Genomic DNA, 20,162 nt, shown 5'->3' on the forward strand with positions numbered 1-20,162 from the left:
TACATGGTCACAATGGTACCTTATTTTGTGAAAACTCGAGATGGATTTTATATCAAAATAATTACCACCAAAAAATCAAGTCTTACACGAAGAAAAAAATTCTTCCGTGTTTCAGCTCATGTAACTCAATGTGAAGGTTAAGTGGAGCCTTGGCGCTCAAGCGCACGTAACCAAAGTCCAAGCCGCAGCCGTAAAAATTGATGGTCTCGTCATGAGGCAATGTCGGGTGCCGGCACACAAGCGCGAACACCTGTCTACCCATTGCCAGAACAATTCCAATTGCCACAGTTGCTAGTTGAGGTTTAATAATTTCTTAATCAAGGGCAGCAATGGCACAATAAATAAGGCAACGAAAACGACACTGGACACCTCCCGAGGGAAGGAACGGAATTTTCGACGAGGAACGTTTTATTATTAATCGATATGTAACTATTGTTTGGACGCAGCAGCCGCAGTTCTCGTTTCTCATGTGTTCTTATTGGAAAAATGTCGAATCCCGAGCCAATGGCGTCTGCCTCAATGTCTCATTCAAGTCACGACGAAATAAGCGGATGCGAAGCCGCACGTGGTGAGAGCACAGCGATAACTTTCACCAACTGCCACGGACTCAGCTTGTTTGTGCGCTGGACCGCCGCTTTATGTGCTTTCCCATTTGCCATGCTTTCAAAACGCATGCTCTGTTATTAGTGATGAGTATTTAGCAAAATCTTTTGATCTTAAAAGTTAAGGCTCAACCTTCTTTTCTGTTCCAACGAGCATACAAGACGGCTCTCCATCTGCCGAAAAACACTTCAAACGAAAAACTGCTCCAACTGGGCATCAGCAACACTTTCAGCGAACTGGCGGAAGCCCTGCTTGAAACGCAAAAAGCCAGACTCAAAAGCACCCCTGCAGGGAGAGCGCTCCTGACTAGGCTGGGACGGGACACGAGTGGACACGTAGATAGATACGCAGACATGCCCGACTGCTTAAGAAAAACAATAAGTGTTAGGCCAGTACCTAAGAACATGGACCCCAACCTCCACGAGAGCAGACGGCAGGCGCGAGCCGAATACGTGGAAAAGACACTCGCGCTACTAGAGAACACGGTGTACACGGATGCTGCCACGTACCCGCGAGAAGGGAAGCGCATGGCCACGGCGGTGGTGGTGGACGGTGGCGGGAATCTGATCACATATGCGACGGCAAAGGCAGCCGACACAGCGGAGGCCGAAGAAATTGCCGCGGCGCTGGCGGCAGTAGAAGGATATAGGACAGGCAGGCCTCTAAACATCTTAACAGACTCGAAGGAAGCGTGCAGAAATTACACGCGGGGCAGGATTAGCAAAGCCGCCCTCAGAATTCTTGGCGGAGCCAACATCGCCGAGAGGAACGTTACGCACAAGTTAATTTGGATTCCGGCCCACGCAGGCATATAGGGTAACGAAAGGGCAGACAGCCTTGCTCGAGAGACCACGTTCCGAGCTGAGCCGTCGCGCGCCCCGGACTATCACCCACACGCTTGTGAGGGAGGATACACTGAAATCTTAAACTTATACAGAGGGACGAGAGCCAAATTTCCCCCACCGCACAAAGCTCTAACGCAGGAGGAAGCAACGAGTTGGCGCAGATTGCAGACAAACTCCTTCCCAAATTTATACATCCTAAACAAAATGTACCCAACACAATATAGAGACACCTGCCCATGGTGCGGGGCCACACCCACACTATACCATGTCACATGGGAATGTAAACACAATAAATCATTCCACCAACACAATAACCCGAGTGCGGAGCAATGGGAGAGTCGGCTTACCAGCTGTGAGCTCACGGCCCAAAGGCCTTAGTGCAGCACGCTAGTGAGGTAGCTAGGCTCAGTGGAGCCCTGGAATAGGGGCCCACCCTTGCTGGAAGAGGCTCCAAGTCGCCGGCGCCCAAGACGACCGAGACCTCGAGACGCTAAATCCTTGAAGGAACCAAAATAAAGTTTCCCTCTCTCTCTCTCTCTCTCCTTTACACTAAACTATCGATTACTACCAAATACATGAAGCCTTACTCGAAAAAAAAGGGAATTTCTGCCGACTTTCCACTCTGGTAACTCGATGTGATGGCGAGGAATTGAAAGTATCGTCATGCGGCAATGACGGCAGCAGGCGGGCAGGCCCGAAAAGCATCCACGAGCCTGTCTAAGCTTTGTAAAACCGTTTATTATTGCCGCATTTCCTTGTTGATGTTTCTTAAATTTTTCAGTCGAATGCAGAAATGCCCTAATTACTAAGGAAACGAAAATGACTACGTTCACCTTCCATAGAGAGCAACGGAAGTATCAAACGATCAATGGCTTATCTTTTCTCGAGATCTTCCTGTTATTTAGGGGCAGCAACCGCAATCTGTTTCTCGTGTGTAATTATCGGAAAGAATCTCAAAGCACGAGCCAAGGGCGTCTACCAGAACTTCTCATTCAAAACAGCACGAAATAAATGGGTGCGAAGCTTCAGAATGCGGGAACACAGTGATCACTTCCAATATCACCCGTGTACTCAGCTTGTTTCCGAGCTCGAGCACCGCTTTATGTGGCTTCCCATTTGCCATGCTTTCAAAAGCACATGCTCTGTTATTCCCAATGAGTATTCAGTCAAAATTTCTCAACTGTATTACGTCAGGCGCAAGCTTCTTTATTCCAACGAGAGCAGTGTACCACGTGGTCCGTCCGGAAGAATTGCGGCTCCATCTGCAGCAGCGACGAAAAAGTGGCCGCAATGCTTGGGGGGAAAAAGCATTTGCGAGAAAGCGTCACGTGACAATCTTCAAACCTAGTAAAAAGGGCCAAAGATCTCCAATGTGGCGAGCAGGAAGTGAGGGGCACGAGCAGCAGTACGCGGCGCCAACTACAGCGACGACCGCTATTGAAACCGACACCACGAACCGAACAACGCGCGGCGTCACGTCTGGCTTTCTGTCGCCAGGACTCATAGTCTAGACTCAAAGTCTAAGTGTGCGCGGAAGCGTGCAAGCGTGAGCCGGCGATCGGAGCTGATTCTCGCGCGTACGAGAGAAGAAGGAGGGCCGGAAGCGCACTCTCTCCTTTCGCACACGAAGCAGCTGAGGTGAGGGATGGGATGGGATGGGAGGGGGGGGGGGGGAGAGCTCTTCCCTGCGCAGGCCTCTGGACGGGAAAGAACACCCTCTCCCGTTCGCGCGCTCCTCATCTTCAAAGCGACTTGCGATGTTTGCAGAGTGCCCGTAGTGACTGTAGCTCCGTATGCGCTGTGCTTTCGACGTTTCGTTCGCGTTGAAGCGAGAAAACGCACGAAGGTCTATTCGATCGCTGCTGGTGTCACGATCCCTCACTCTGGCATTTTGACAGCGAGTTTGTGGGCTTGTTGAGTGATATGTGTTCATGTTTACATGCGCGCGCGTGACACCTTGCTTGTTAATTCAATTAAAACACCTAGGCGTGTTTGTTGGTTTCGATACATGATAGAATGTGTAGGTGCGACGGAACGACGACGTAGAAAGAAACACACATACAAAGACAGCGCTGTCTGTGTGGGCGTTTCTTTCTACGTCTTCGTTCAGTCGCGCTTACACATAATCTCATATTTAATTTAGTTAGTAAGCCAATGCTTGCAAGTTTACACGGCCCATATAACGACTATCTTTGCTTCGTATATCTATGTACTAACATCCTATCGTAATCTATGCTCGTAACTTATGGCAACATGCCCCATCGGCCACGCCCTGGCTTAAGTGAAACCTGCTAGCACGGCAACTGAAAATCTAAAACGCAGGAAAAGCATTTATTGAAGAAAAAGGAGGAGAAGTCGACTCGAATACTGTGTGTAACCCACGTCATACGAAGGCGTAACGCTTCAATATATATATATATATATAAATATATATATATATATATATATATATATATATATATATATATATATATATATATATATATATATATATATATATATCGATATGCGAACTTTGGCAACCTAGCTGGAAGTCCTCGGCGCAAGCGCTGAAACGAGACCAGCTTCAAAAGCACTTCCGGAGAAGGTTGCCCGGCTGTCGCCGATCAGTGCTGCAGAGACAGCCGCCATGATTGGAGACGCTGCCAGGAGCTTTCGAAACATGGACGCCTTCATGCTAATGGCCGGCGTCGTCAAGCGGCGTGTCGTCTGCCACTCTCGCGTGGATTGCCGTCTGCAACTCGACAGCCCGAACGAGCATTTCTGGTACCTCGTGAGGCGACACCTCATGCTGGAATACTTAAGTAAACATTCGTAGGAGGACGTCACGGCTGTTAATGAGCCGTTCCGTCGTGCTTCCATTTATTTCCGCAATAAGTGGTGGCGGCGAGTGAAGTGGCAGCTTGTGCGACCAACGTGGTGTGCTTCCAAAAGGACACCACGCATGTCGAGCTTGCGCTTGGAGGACATGGAATGCCCATCTTTATTTTTTTTTATTCTGACTAAGCCGGCACGAAGGCACTTGCAGAGAGCACCGACCATAGGGTGCCCGCTTTGCAGCGTCTGTGGGAGCCACACTCTTACTGAGCTGTCCACCCCGTGAGATGCCATCAGCGTCTCACGGTGTGGTCGCAGTTGGCAACTCTGCAATACCGCTACCATTCCGCCAATGAAACCATTCTGCCTGTCATGTTTATTTCATCCAATGTATGCATGCACCTTAACGTGATGTTTTTTGTTCTAAAACCGGTGTCAGTTACTGATAAGTCCCACAACCCAAAGGTTCTAGTAATATGGACTGATAGACTCCTGATCTAGTGTTATTACACCAATATTTGCCCTTACGATGATGTTTAGTCGCATGTGTGCATGACATTTGGCAAAGACTGTTTCTAAAAAGGTTTATTTGGTAGTTTTTTTAGACACTTCTATCTCCATATTATTTGCACTGGTGCTTCCCAATGCGGTTAGGTTCAAGTGGTAGATACCCATGCTTTTCCCCATGGCGCCCATCTCACGGACCTTCAACGTGTGCTGTAATATTTGGAGAAATGTAAAATTGTCATCTCCTTTTCCTGTAACACGAAACGGAAGAGGAAACGAAAATGATTTCTTTTCAGTTTTGTTCTCTTTTACGGAAATTCCTTCACTTTACACGATTTCCGCGAATAAAGTTGTCGTAATCGCTGTCTCGAAGCTACATTTTGACCATCAATTCGGTCTCCCCTCGCATACGACGGGGACTCCTGCTTCGTTTGGATGGTAGAGCGATCAACTCGGAAAGATGATGGTCGACGGTTCGATACTCTGACCAAGGCAAACTTCCCGTCAGCTTTGAAGGCTTGTTTCCAAAAAGGCCGCGGGGGGTTTGTATATTTTTTAGTACGTTTACCTAAAGTCCACGCAGTGTCACTTTATTTACCTTTGATGAAACTTCCACATTTTTGCGCGTTTCCTCAGAACTGAGTTGCCATTTCGCTGCATTTGGTATAAGAAGGTTTCCCCTTCTAAGTGTTTCTTGATTTCGCTTCATTCAGACGAACTCGACCGCTTAAACTGCCGTTTACAATCAGTTCTGACTTTCGTCATGGTCTGATGCGTCGCCATGTTACAATCAAAACTACATAATTGGCGAAGGATGGTTTACGAAAGAAATGGTGTATATATTCGTTCTCCTAGCGTTGTAATTTTAGGGAGAGATTTCACGCTGAAAGTGGCTACTGGAGTAACGTCCAAACGGCATACTGTGAGGTATCGTACTTGCTCCGGGAACTATTACGATGTGCAGGCTCGATCCAACGTTGGGCTCATATATGAACTGCGTATTGCTCGTCGGTGCAACGCTCGTAACGTTCTCTGCTGGTTTCCATCCCATCGCTGAAGACCACCTGATTTATTGTTTCTATAATCTGTCATGCTCTAGCTGGTTTCAATGTTTTTGTTGAGCAGCTTGTCCGTTATTATATCTTCAATGTTGACCGTCATCTCGCTGCAGATTTTCATGTAATTCTTCACGATTTCATGTGCACCTTCATGGTAGTTAACAAAAGGATACCAAGCAGGCACATCGGCATTAGCGAGTGCTACGTTCACAAGATCAATGGGTGTAATTCTAACGGCGCACTTAGATTTCTTCACTGTTGCAGACATCGGATTAAAAACCATGTGCTGAGAAGGAAAAATTGTCATTATGTCTGCAGTCGCTCTCAAAACTTTTTCATGTTATTAAACACTCATTCGAAAACAACTGGAACAGACATATTCACTTTGAAGGATGTGTAACATGGCGTGCCGGAGCCAATCTATGATTCATTGGCGCCATCGACCTCTGCGCATTGTACCATCGTCTTCGACTGAACGTGGCATACACGAACAATTATCTGTACCGCATAGGGCTTACCACTAGCCCATACTGTGATAACTGTCGCAACTTAGAGACAATTGAGCACATATTACTAGAATGCCCCGCGTACCGCGACGAGAGACAATTTTTGAGCACCAAATGGACATGATTTGCCCCGAACCGTTAACGTTACCGACCATCTTAGGTCCAATGCCCGGCCCTTCAAAACAGCGACGGGTTTTGGATTTATTGTTCAAATACCTGACAGAAATTGGTCAAATAGGAAAGCTTTAAGAATTGCATCCTTCCTATACAAGAGCCTAAATTTACCCGCCATGTCACCTGTAAAAATTAGTAAAAGGTCCAGTCGGGCATTTCATATTTATTTTTATCCTTTTTTTTCTCCCACTCTTATCTGGAATCTTTTAATCCCATTCCCCATCCCTATACAGAGTAGCATGCCAGCGGTTATATACGCGCCGGCAAAATTCTCTGTTTTTCTAATAAAGAGCCCTCTCTCTCTCTCGTGACGTCTGCGCCTAGGAAGCTGTGCATCTTACGTAAGAAAATTGTACAAAATGCAAAGTTGAATAAGAACTGCGCCTCAAAGACAAGATGTGGGCTTACTAGATCACGCCCATAAACTATATATTATATGGTTTAACCTACTATAATTAAATGTGCACTCGATAATTGAGCAACGTGGCAGGGATTCGTTGTAAGTAAAGGCAGGTGTGCGAACAGTCACGTAAGTCGAACAAGGACAACGGTGTTTGTGTTGTCCGTCTTGTTTTTTATTAAAGAATGTTTTGAAGGCTACATTTAGGTGTCATGAAGACATGTATATTACAGTGACTATTTGTACGACATGTCAGCATAACTGAATTGAACTGAATATTTGATGTTTATTGGCGCAAGGGCCAGGTGTGGCCAAAGAGCGCCACGCTAATGTTAATGAGTTCGCAGTGGACTGATGATTTCTGTGATCTTAATGTGCCCTGGCTGTAAAGGGGCCTAAAAGAGTTGATGCAAATTCCATAAAATGTACGAGTAAGAAAATTATGGGAATGACTATTGACGTGTACTATGAACATTAAAATGCATTGAGAAAGAATGATGCAATATATTAAATATGTGATTGTCTAGATGTATAAAATTGTCTAGAGCACTACTGCCTCCCCGGGGCCCTTGAAACCCAAGGGCCTAGAGGCATGTGCTATACAGAGAATCAGAGAATGTATCCTAGCGATATCCTCTGAAAAGTGGATGCGCTACGAAATGAATGGGCTTGTAACCTGTAGTACATCTTTTAAGAAAGCGAGGACTGCGTTGGTCTTAAAAAGCGGTTTTTCCCCAAGAAACATAGCCGGATGCAGGGGAATACAATGGCGGTATGCAAACGGGAAATGCTTCCTCCTGTCTCTTTCGGCTTCCCGGCACTCCAGGAAGACATGGAGGACGGTCAGCCGCTTACCACATCTGCCACAGGTTGGAGGCTCGTTACCGGACAAGAGAAAGTTGTGATTGCAAAATGTGTGTCCTATTCTCAGTCTAGTAAATAGGACATCTGTTTTTCGTATTCTCGTAGTTGAGTGCCAGGAACCTAACTTCGGCTTAATTAGGTGGAGCTTATTATTTGTTTCTGCGTCCCACAATCATTGCCAGTGGCTTCGGAGTTTGTTTCTTAGGAAAGTCTTCATGTCTGTGGCAGGGACAGCAGCAGAACGACTGCCTTGCGATGCTATTGATTTAGCGATCCTGTCGGCAAGCACATTTCCCTCGATTCCTCTATGGCCAGGAATCCAGCCTATTACTACATGTCCATGTGATAAGTAGATGTCACATAAGTGTGTGTACAGTTCATTGAAGAGAAGATTTGTATGCTTTTGTAAAGAAATGAGTGCTTTTACAAGACTTAACGAGTCGGTGAATATTATTTCTCTGTCAAGTTTCAGTGTCTTTATATGCTTTACTGCAGACAGTACTGCATAGGCTTCTGCAGTAAAGATACGTGTTAGGGGGTTCAACACGTCAGATTCAGAAAGAGAGGGACCAACAGCAGCGTAGGATACGCCAGCATGGGATTTGGACGCGTCGGTGTGAAATTTGTAGCAGGAGTACTTCGATTGAAGCTCTCGGAAATGCATAGCAATTTCAAGCTCAGGAGCGTGCTTCGAGACCTCTACGAAAGATTTGCCACAATCTGTTACCTGCACCTCCCAGGGCGGTAATAGGTTAGCAGGAGCCATTAGGCGATGTTCGAGTATCGGGACATCCATTTCTTCACTAAGTTCTCTTACACGCAACGACAAAGGAAGTCTCATGGAGGGTCTGTTACGGAAAAGTGTTTCACACGTGAGGTCGTTTACTGTCGTGAAGCACGGGTGTTCCTTATTAGAGCGCACTTTAAGAAAGTAGGTGAAGCTGATGTAGGTTCTCTGAAAATGGAGTGACCACACGTCTGACTCTACGTATAGGCTTTCGACAGGGCTTGTTCTTAAGGTGCTAGTGGCCAGGCAGATACCCAGGTGGTGGACGGGGTCTAACATTTTTAGCGCGCTCAGGGCGGCAGAGTGGTCCAGTCGTGATCGAACTAGGCTCCTGTAAAGATTCAATAAACCCTTTCTGTCGCTACTCCATGTTGTGTGGGATAGGATTTTAAGTAAGTTTGTTGTTTTAAGAAATTTTGCTTTACGATATTTTATGTGTGGGATGAATGTAAGCCTGGAGTCAAGTATAACACCTAGGAATTTGTTTTCCTTGTTTACGGGTATTCGTTGTCCATATAATTCAACAGTGGGACCTGCAGCAAGCCCTTTTTTCCTGGTGAAGAGAACGCAAGAAGTTTTGTTGGGGTTCACTTTGAAACCATTTTCGTCTGCCCACTTGGAGACTTTGCTTAAGCACTGTTGTACCTGCCTCTCACAGACTGTTTGGTTACAGGATTTCAAACCTACCTGTGTGTCGTCTAAGTAGACGGAATAAAAAATAGATGGGGGTAATGTTTTACGAAGCGTGTTCATTTTAACTACGAAAAGCGTGCAGCTCAGTAGGCCTCCCTGGGGTACACCAGTTTCCTGTATGAATGCACGCGACAACGCATTACCTATTTTCACCCGGAATGTACGGTTGTGCAGGAAGCTTTCTATTATGTTCAACATTTTGCCGCGGATGCCAAGCGTCGATAGGTCACGCAGGATAGCGTAGCGCCAAGTTGTGTCGTACGCCTTTTCCATGTCGAGAAACACGAATAAGGACTGTTTACGCACGAAGGCATCGCAAATTTTTGCTTCCATGCGCACTAGATGGTCGGCTGTAGATCGTCCTACTCTAAATACACACTGATACGGATCAAGAAATTTATTTAATTCAAGGAAGTGTAAAAGTCGACGGTTTATCATTTGTTCAAAAAGTTTGCATATAGAACTTGTGAGGGCGATCGGGCGATAACTTGTTACTAATGTGGGGTCTTTGCCCTGTTTAAGAATCGGAACGACCAACACTTCTTTCCATGCGGTAGGGAGGTATCCCGCAGCCTATATTGCATTAAAAAGTGCTAGCAGAGTCATTTGAGCATAACTGTGGAAATGTTTAATCATGTCGTACATGATCCTGTCCGTTCCAGGTGCGGAGCTCTGACATGCAGTCAGGGAGGCTCTCAACTCGGCGATGTTAAAAGGCGCGTTGAAGGGTTCGTTCTGTCTGCATTTGCGGTCGATAGCCTTGTGTTCTGCTACTTGTTTGTGTTTTAGAAACGCCTTGGAGTAATGGTTAGAACTGGAAACATGCTGGAAGTGTTCGCCAAGGGCGTCTGCTTGGCCTTCCAAGTGGTTTGCTTCACTGTTTACTAGGGGTAAAGGATGAATTTCTTGCCCGTTAAGCCTTCTCAGCCCATCCCATACTTTTGATTCTTGAGTATACGAGTTTATACCAGATAGAAAACTCTGCCAGCTTGCCCTGTTTGCCAGTCGATCGCCGCGTCCTTCTTCCCTGCGATTTAACCTGTTTAAATTCTATTAGAGTTTCTGCTGTAGTACTTTCCCGTAGTTTGCTCCAAGCTTTATTTTGTCTCTTCCACGCCTCTCTGCAATCGTCATTCCACCAGGGGCCCCGTCTTTTGGATGATGTGCCTCTTGTTTGAGGAATGCACTTTTCAGCGGCGTCAATGATAAAAGCGGTGAAGTATGAAACAGCATGATCTATGGTAAAATTATCTATAAAATCCCGTCATATGTGGGCGGATTCCCTAAAATGTTCCCAGTCAGCTGAGGCCAATTTCCAGCGAGGGAAGTGTGGACGCAAGTCATGTTTGTTTACGAAGTTCAGCGTTACTGGGAAATGATCACTTCCAAATGGGTGTTTAATTACATACCATTCTGAATCAGGAAAGATGGAAGCGGTGCCGATCGCCAGGTCTATTGATGAGTACGAGTTATGATGTGGATTATAATACGTTGGTTCTTTCTTGTTAAAGAGGCACGCACCGGAGGTTAAAAGGAAATTTTCAATGATTCGGCCTCTCCCGTCGCATCACGAGTCTCCCCACATTGTGTTATGAGCGTTAAAATCTCCCACGAGTATACAGGGCTCGGGGAGCTGGTCAATGAGCTTATAAAAGCCTGTTTTTTCGAGTCGCTGGTTCGGCGGTATATATATGGAACACACAGTTACTATTTTATTAAAAAGAATAGCCTGAACTGACACTGCCTCAAGAGGCGTGTTAAGGGCGACGGGTCGGCAAGCTACCGCCTTGTCGGCTATTATTGCTACACCGCCGGAGGCATTAGCCTCCTCACGGTCTTTGCGGAAGATGGTGTAGTTTCTAAGAAAATTTGTATTGGTAGGTTTGAGATGTGTCTCTTGAACACACAGCAGCTTCGGATTGTGTTTGTGTATTATTTCTCTAATGTCGCCGAGGTTATGGAGAAGTCCTCTCACATTCCATTGTAGTATTTGTGTATCCATGATGCTATATGTGTTGGGTGCTGTGTGTTTAAGAGACTGAGGTTAGTTCACGGGCCTTTTTCAGGCACCGTGACGGGCGTTTTCTCTCTTTTGGAGCGGTCGAAAGCGCCTCGCCGCTCCTTAGGCACTGGTAGCACCGTCTTGCTGATGGTTGTGTCCATCGCCTCTTGCGAGGCTCTGAACACGCGGTCTTCCGAGCGCTTTGTTTGGCGTGAAGGCCTCGGCACGTTGGACGAGGCCTTTGGGGGCACCTGCCCGGAGGTAGATGGCCCCGTCTGCTCGGTTGGCGCAGCAGCGCTAGCTGCAGCCGCCGGGTTTGGCGGATGGCGTTACTGCCGCCTCACTGGGTGCGAGTCGGACAGCCGCCAGAGACCGTTGTGGCGCTGCCCCCTGACGCGCCACTTCGGCAAATGTGTTTTTGGGCAGGTAGCATACCCGCCTGCGTGTGTCTCCTTGAAACTAATATTTTCCTTGACTTTTATCATCACAATTTCTTTTTCTTTTTTCCAGGATGGGCACGACCGCGAGTATGCGGCGTGCTCGCCTTCACAGTTTACACAATGGAGAGTGTTCTCACAAGCTTCAGAGGTATGTTCGTGGGCACTGCACTTCGCACAGGTTTGACGGCCTCGGCAGCTCTGCGAACTGTGGCCGAAACGTTGGAATTTGAAACATCTGAGCGGATTGGGCACATATGGCCTAACACGGAGCTTGACGTACCCTGCTTCGATCGACTCGGGCCGGACACTTGATCCGAAGGTGATTATCAAGTGCTTGGTTTGGATTTCTTTGCCACCTCGCCTCATCTTAATTCTTTTCACATTGATTACATTCTGTTCGCTGAAGCCCTCCAAGAGTTCGGCCTCAGTGAGCTCGAGCAAGTCATCGCCCGACACAACGCCGCGGGTGGTGTTCATAGTACGGTGCGGGGTTACTGTTAGTTGGTTATCCCCAAATGACACAAGCTTAGGCAGTTTCTCGTATTGTTTCTTATCGCGGAGCTCTAGGAGGAGATCACCGCTTGCCATCCTGGTCGCCTTATAACCGGCTCCAAAAACATCAGGCAAAGTCTTTTATACAAGGAACGGTGAAATAGTGCGCACTGGTTTGCCGGGTTTTTCCGAGTGAACTACATGGAAACATGGGAAGTTGTGGACTTGGCGTCCGAAAAATTGAAAAACTTAATCGGTGCGCCCTCTTTTCTTAGGGCGATCAGGGAGTGGAGGAAAGGCGCTATATCCACAAATATATGTGAGATTTCGGCAGTAACGCCAGCTACCCACCGTGGAGTCCTACAAGGGGACGCTGCAGGGCCTGAAAAACAGGGCCTGCAAACGCAAGCTGTACGTTACCACTATACCCAAATATGAAATAACCTAGGTTGGCAATTCACACAAGGTTAACCCTTGCTGCCTGGAAAATTGGAAGTAAGAAGAAGCCAGGAGAAGACAGGAAAGGTAGAAAGTGAGAGAAAGACGAAGGCTGGAGGGAGACAGACAGGAAAAGGCAGCTACCGATTTCCCCCGGGTGGGTCAGTCCGGTGGTGCCGTCTATGTGAAGTAGAGGCCAAAGGGGTGTGTTGCCTCTGCTGGGGGGCCTTAAAGGTCCAAACACTCAGCATCAGCTCAACCCCCAGTATCCCGCTTTCCCCAGACACGGCTAAGCCGCGCACGGCTACACGCGGGAGGGTCCAACCCTCGTGTACTCGGGTACGTGGTGTCGCAACACACCAAACGCCTGCTGACGCAGACGCCCCTGCGGGGGCTTTTTGCTTTTTGCTTGCGTTTTTGCAACTTTTCGTCGAATGATTAATCTGAGTAACCTGGATTCATTTCGGCAATAGCGCAGTCACAGGTTGAGGCTTCATTAAAATAAATTATTGGGGTTAACGTGCCAAGACAACGATTTCATACCGAGGCTCACCGTAGCGGGGTACTGAGGTATAATTTGAATCTCTAGGACTTTTTCAGCGTCCACCTAAATGTAAGTACACGTGTGTTTCCACATTTCTTCCCTATCTAAATGTGACAGCTGCGGCTACGATTCGATCCTGAAACCTTGTGCCTAGCAGCCCAGCACCACAGCCATTAAGCAACCACGGGGGTATAGATTGAAACTCTATGGACCGATCTGGATACGCCAATGCCCGAAATTTGCTCTTGAAAGCCGTTAGCGTAACTTGCAATGCGTCAAACCATGGTGACACCTAAACGTCATCGAATGATACGGCTCGCGGCCTTAACCAATAATGTAAACTATTAAGCGTCATTAACAATGTGTCCTTGCAGGTATAACTGGATTTTATCGCTGCATATCCACAATGAGCTTCGGTGGTGCACATTTGTGTTTTTCGATGTCGCACTCTCTCTGCGTCGTCCATCGGCAACGCTGATGCTAAGGGTGCCAAAAAAACGTACACCATGTAGACCAGCAACATGCTGGCAAAAGCCGAGCCGTCACGGGTTAAAAAGTCAGAACTCTTCATTATAGCGAAATCGATGTCGCACATATATGCCGATATATGTGCGACATATATATAACATATTTCAAGAACTCTGGCAGCCTTGCTGCAGGTCCTCGTCCCAAACGCTGGAACGTGTCCAGCGTCACCGCGCACTCCAGGAGCAGGTTGCCCGGCTGTCGTCGGTCAGTGGAGCCGAGGCGGCCGTCATGATTCCAGAAGCTGTAAGGAGCATTCTAGACATGGACGCCTTCATGCAAATGTCTTGCATCGTCCAACGCCGCGTCGTCTGCCATTCTCGCGAGGATTCCCTTCTGCAACTGGATGGCCTCACCGGGGGTTACTTGTTCCTTGTGAGGTGATACCTGATGCTCGAATACAAAAACGAAGCGATTACTCAACCGTCCAGCCCGTAGGAGCCTGCGTGCCTGACCATATAGAATTTTGGCCATTCCGGCATGCAATTTCAAGTGTTTTTCATTGTTTTTCTAAAACCGGTGACGGTCACTTATATCTATCACTACGGAATGGTCCTAGTAATATGCACTGAAAGGCTCCAGATCCCTGCTGCTACTACTATTTGTAATTTGTAATGCTATTCGGAATGCCGACATGAACTGTCGTCGCACCGAAAGTCGGTCAAAGCTTTGTTGACATTTTTACGTGGCAGTGGCTTATTAGACAGACTATACTGATCTCATTCCGTCCCTTTTCACATTTCTTTCATGATGTTATTTTTGTCAGTGCTCATCTTTCCTTCTTTACTTCCCCCTTTTCTTCCCCTAGTGCAAGGTAGCCAACCGGACGTTTTACCTCGGGTTAACCTCCCGGCCTTTCTCTCATTTGCATCTCTCTCTCTCTCTGCTGCTACTAAACCTATATTTGTCCTTAGGATTATCATTCTTCGCGTAAATGAACGAAACTTATCAAAAATTCCATCTCAAAATATTTTCTTCCGTTGTTTTCTAGAAAGCTTCACTTGCTTAAACTTTGTACTGGAAACTCGCGACGGACTAGAATCAAGTAGTAGACACCCGTACTTTTCACCAAGTCACCTATGTTACGGACTTTCAGCGCGTGCGGCAGTATTTGGAGAAATACTAAAATTTACAGCCGCCTTTACTTTAACACGAACCTAAAGAGAAAACCAAACAGTTTTCTCGGCAGTATTGTTCCTTTTTCTGAAACTTTCACTTTGCGTGCTTTTGCGGAATCGAGTTGTCCTCTGTGTCTTGAAGCTTCGGGTTGCCCATTAATTCAGCGTCCCCTCGCAATCTGCAAGACTACTGCTTTGCTGAGGTGTTAGAGCGACCAACGTGGAAAGGCGTTGGGCGCGGTTAAAAAAAATTAGATTATGGGGTTTTACGTGCCAAAACCACTTCCTAATTATGAGGCACGCCGTAATGGAGGACTAAGAAAATTTCGACCACCTGGGGTTCTTTAACGTGCACCTAAATCTAAGTACACGGGTGTTTTCGCATTTCGCCCCCATCGAAATGCGGCCGCCGTGGCCGGGATTCGATCCCGCGACCTCGTACCCAGCAGTCCAACACCATAGCCACTGAACAACCACGGTGGGTGTTGGGCGCGGTTACGTTCTCGAAACCCGGGCAAATTTCTTTCAACCTTTAGGTTTTTTTCGGAGGAAGTCTCGTGGAGGTTTCAATGTTTTTAAGTAGTTTCGTGCTACAGTCCCTGCAGTGCCAATTTTTTCCCTTTGATGAAACATCCAGCTCTGTGTGGGTTTCCGCAGGACGGACTTGCCATTTGGCGGCGTTTGATATCGAAAAGCTTCACAATCTAAGTGTATCCAGAGTTCGCTTCATTCAGACGCACTCGACCGGTAAAATTGTCATTTACAATCTGTTCTGAGTTTCGCCATGAGCCGATGCATTGGTTTGTTACAATGAAAACCACATAAATAGAGCGGGATGATTTACGAAAAAGAAGGAGTAGACTATACATTTTTGTTCTTGAGCTGTATTATTCGATAAGGATTTGACGCTGGTCATGTTGGCTCCATTGGAGCAAGTTGGGAATGGCAGGCTGTGGAGCATTATCATTGCTTTGTCAGCCACTACAATGCACAGGCTCGAGCCAAGGTAGGGCTGGCATATGAACTGCGTATTGCTCCTCGGCCGAACGCTTATGATTTTCTATGCCGGATTCCACGCCTTCGCTGAGGAACTCCTGAATTATTTTTTTATAGTGTAATTTCTAATATCCCAGACGGTTTGCATTTCTTTGCTGGGGGCCTGCTCATTTTTTTTTTTGCAACAGTGGTATTCATCATCTCCCTGCAGATCTTTCTGTCATTTCAGAATATCCCATATGGGTTATCGGCACACAAACATTATTTTTTCATCGGGTAGCTAAGATCACCTCAGCCTCCCGACAGGTAAGTGCACAGACAGCCCGTCACGCTCATTCTTGCGGCCTGCGAGTTGGGAACACCGTAAGAGCGTTGAACCTTCTAGGAGGCGCTGACACAACCCGGGCTTTCTTAGTGTCTCTAAGCCCGGCGGGAAAAGACCGAAAGAGTGCCAAGCCGGGACAGCCGCATTAGTGAGCTATTCGCTTACTGAAAATATGTGGCCAATGCTAAGAGCGCACTTAAGTCCTTTCGCTGATGCTAACAGCAAATTAAAAGGCTTACGCTGCTAAGGAAGCTTATCAAAAGTGTTGTATTCTGTCATAAAAGCTTGCTATGTTCATAAAATATTTGTTCGAAAACATCGCAAGTAGCTATATTCACTTTGACGGCTGCGTAATGTGGCGTGGGTGAGCCGATGTATTTAAAGGTGGCTCCATCGACATTGCCCGCTGCTGTTTGGTCAATGCATGAAATGAACTGAGTGCACGAAACCGCGAAAGTTGCATAAAAATGATCCCTCAATAGAAAAGTAAGAATGTCTTGGCTTACCAGATCACACGCATGAAGTATAATATGCGTTTTAATATGGTTTACTTTTCACCGTTCATTTATTGTTCTCATCCATTCCTCAGTACCAATTATGGATTGGCCTAATGTTCCTGTATATGAACAATGAATGATACACTCAATGATTGCTCGACGTAGTGGGGACTCGATGTATGCAAATGCACGGGTGCAAACAAGGAAGTATCTAGAACGAGGACAACAAAGAACGGTGTTTGTGATTGTGCACCTCGTTATTCTTACAATCCCGCCTCTACGCACCACGAATGCACGTATGTCAGATCTCCTCATTGCACGACATTTCAGCACGAACGCGTGCCACCAGCTTGCTCGAATAAACCAGCTGCTTCATTCAGGGCTCCAAGACGTGATTTTGGAAATACGTTTGGTCAAACGAAGCAGCATGGCTGTATATTGATGCTTGATAATCCGCTACAATAGTAGTATGGTAGAAAAAGTTAATTTAGGGATAGATGCGATTTATAACAATTCTCTTTATACTAAGTATTTCCACCTGTTCTGAGAACCACAGGGCATTACAGAATTTTCTGCACCTTTTGTTATTATTGTTTGGCTCGTATGATCGAGCACTGCTTGCAGAAAATTGTGTCTAAGCGATGGGAAAACAAATAGTCGACGAAACACAGCGCACTGCCCTCATCAGCATCTAGGCGAAGCCAATTTTTGAGGGGTAAGAGCGGCAACAATCCTCAACAAAAAGTACCCACAGAGGTAGAATTGCCCCCCTGAAAATGTCAGATTTGTCTCTGGGATTTTTTTTGTTTGTTGAAGGGGCCAACGAGAGAAAGAACATCTCGTGGCGAAAGCGGGGAACGGCGTCTGAGATTTTTTTTTTTTACTTCTTCGCTGCCCTCGACGAAGTCCTAGCACGGTATCTATCGCAGTGTGCGGGAATTTAGAAAGCCAAGATGCCGCCGCGTCGGACGATAGCTGTCGAAAGTGAACAGAGAAAAATGCCAGCACGCCGGACGCTGCGTTTTTCTTCAGGCAAATGAGAGTACCGCAGTGCATAATTACAATTACGCTCCAGCCATAACAAGATGACTGCCGGAGCTCGCGAGGTAAGTCTCGCACGGAGGATTAAAATAAATTTTCTTGCCCTCTCGTCCCAGTGCACGATTCGCGTCATGTGAGCCAAGAGCCGAAGTACCTCGACAAACGTTCGTGGTTGACGACGCAAGAACGAGGAGGCGTGGCTGCGGAGTCTGCGTACGAATGCAACGAGCGTCTCCTACTTTGCAGGACGGCCGCGGGAACTATGATGGGGCACATCGTAATTGCGCGTGGAAGACGATATTATTAAAATACGAATTAAGTCAAGAATAGGCATGAAGAAAGTTCACCTCCATTCCACCGCGTGAAAGTGGATGTATACAACGAAGCCATTGCCGAGGTTACACAAGCACCACCATTACAAACGTCGCACCGTCGTGATCAATGTAGCGTCAGCGAGCTCGTTTGCACCCTTTCAGATTCTGCTTTGCCGCCGCGCTAATGGCTGCGCCTGTTTACGGCGTCCATCAGGATGTTTAGAAAATTCGCAGTTCCGCCGGAAAAGCGAAGCACAGTTTGCGATAGGAAATATGTTTATACCTGTACGAGAGCGACCTGCGATGTTTGCAGAGTGCGCGTAGTGGCGGTAGCTTTCTATGCGCTGTGCTTTTGACGTTTCGTATGCGGTAAAGCTACCTATGCACGTTGGTGAATTGGCTTGCGGCTGCTGCCGCGATTCCTATCTCCAGAATTTTCAGAGACCCTTTCCGCTGTCATCGAGCGACGTGTGTTTATCTTTACCTGTACGCGCGTGACGCCGTACTGGTTTACTTAGTTCAAACACGTTGACGGGCTAGTTGGTTTGAATCCATGACAGAATGGGTAACTGGGACTGAACAAGTACGTAGGAAGATATAGACACGCAAATACCGCGCTGTCTCTGTGTGTCCGTTTCTTTCTATGTCCTCGTTGAGTCACACCTACATATCCTTTCATTGGTAGTTTAGTTAGGAAGCGAATGTTCAGAAGTTCATAAGGCCTATAAAACTACTATGCTAACTTCTTACAGCTTTCGACTAATTTTCTATCGCAATCGGTGATTCTTATTTAGGGTGAAACTGCGAATTGTCTGTTTTCAATGCCGGCCAGATAAGGCCGATTTGACCGTTCGCCACCCTCACCCATCTTCTCTTTTTACTCTCCCCAGTTGGCAAGCGTTCGTGCCTGCTTTACGGTCGGGGAGGAGAGTGCCATCTAGGTGGCACCTCACAACGGAAGTCAGAGGTAGACTGACAGACGCGTAATTGAAGGTTCCGACAGCTGACAGATCCACGGTCGGAACTTGGAGCACTTCTCATGGAGAACGGCAGCGGTGCGCGCTCAGACGCCCGCCTTAGCAAGCAGGCGTATGTAAATTATTCGTGAGGTCTGGGTAGCGTCAACTCGCTGAACTAAGGCGCGCCAACGGCATTCACTGGGAAGGGGGCAATTTCACTGGCATCGAAAATATTGGGGGTGAGATCCACCACTGGAAAAGCTGGTGACACCATCGGCACCAGCAACACGAACGCCGGCGTTCGTGTTGCCTTTCTCTTCTTGTCCGTGTTCAGTTGTGCGCTGGAACGATGTTTCATAATGCTAATCACAACCAACTAGCCCAGCTGTCCATACTTGGCGAGAAACAGAACAACGCTCTGCTTTTTGTAGCGCTTCAAAACAAGAAAGGGGCTGACGGATGGAATAGCACACTGTGGTATAAAGTTTGTAAACAGGGATAAGATGCCTCAGAAAGGTTGGCCAACGTTTCGAAAGGAGGACCTAACTTTTTGACGAAGATAGGTCCTCCTATCGAAACGTTGGCCAGCCTTTCTGAGGCATCTTATCCCTGTTTACAAACTTTATAGCGCTTGTAATCATTCGACGAACGGACGTTTCTTTTTTCAGCCGACCTTAGTGATAACGGTATGTATTCACACGAGTACTTTATTTTTCTCCGGTGAGCACTTTTTACCGGCCCACAATTGTTAAACGTTATCGCTCGGCGCAAGGAGACGAACTCGGTGAACGAGCGCTTACGTGTTTAATGGGCGAACTTGGTCCCCGAAACAAAGGAAGAACAAGGAAATCGCCGGCGGCGCCGGCAGCAATCGGAGCGAACGAGTGCCAGCTAACTACCCGATACGTCTTTGTACTTGCGTCATCGAACTTCCTCGACGAAGAACTGGTCAGCAAATACATGCGAGCACGCTGTACCAATTACTTCGAGCGTGCGCGTCAACTGACGATGTGTCCAAGTGGATCTACAAAAAGAACGACAGCACTCAAGACAGGTGCGCGTTCTTACAGCGATAGCACCCTCACCACGCGAGAACCAAGGAGCGACTGCAAAGCCGCACAATCAGAAAGAAGGATTCAAAGCAGAAATAAATTCACGACGCGATATCAAGGGCTTACCATATAGTAAATCAAAAGTATATACGAAATCATTGTTTC

At 47.0% G+C, this 20,162-nt stretch overlaps 2 protein-coding genes across 2 annotated transcripts in view; both read right to left on the reverse strand.

Annotated features, from left to right (window-relative positions):
- The window catches only part of LOC139048938 (protein NLRC3-like), a 462,676-nt gene that overhangs the window by 413,308 nt on the left and 29,206 nt on the right, over positions 1–20,162 (reverse strand). The gene's annotated exons all lie outside the window — the stretch shown is intronic.
- The window catches only part of LOC139048930 (uncharacterized), a 76,573-nt gene that overhangs the window by 55,953 nt on the left and 458 nt on the right, over positions 1–20,162 (reverse strand). The gene's annotated exons all lie outside the window — the stretch shown is intronic.

This window comes from Dermacentor albipictus, chromosome 8 (genome assembly GCF_038994185.2).
Source record: "Dermacentor albipictus isolate Rhodes 1998 colony chromosome 8, USDA_Dalb.pri_finalv2, whole genome shotgun sequence".
In the NCBI taxonomy this organism is placed as follows: Eukaryota; Metazoa; Arthropoda; class Arachnida; order Ixodida; family Ixodidae; genus Dermacentor; species Dermacentor albipictus.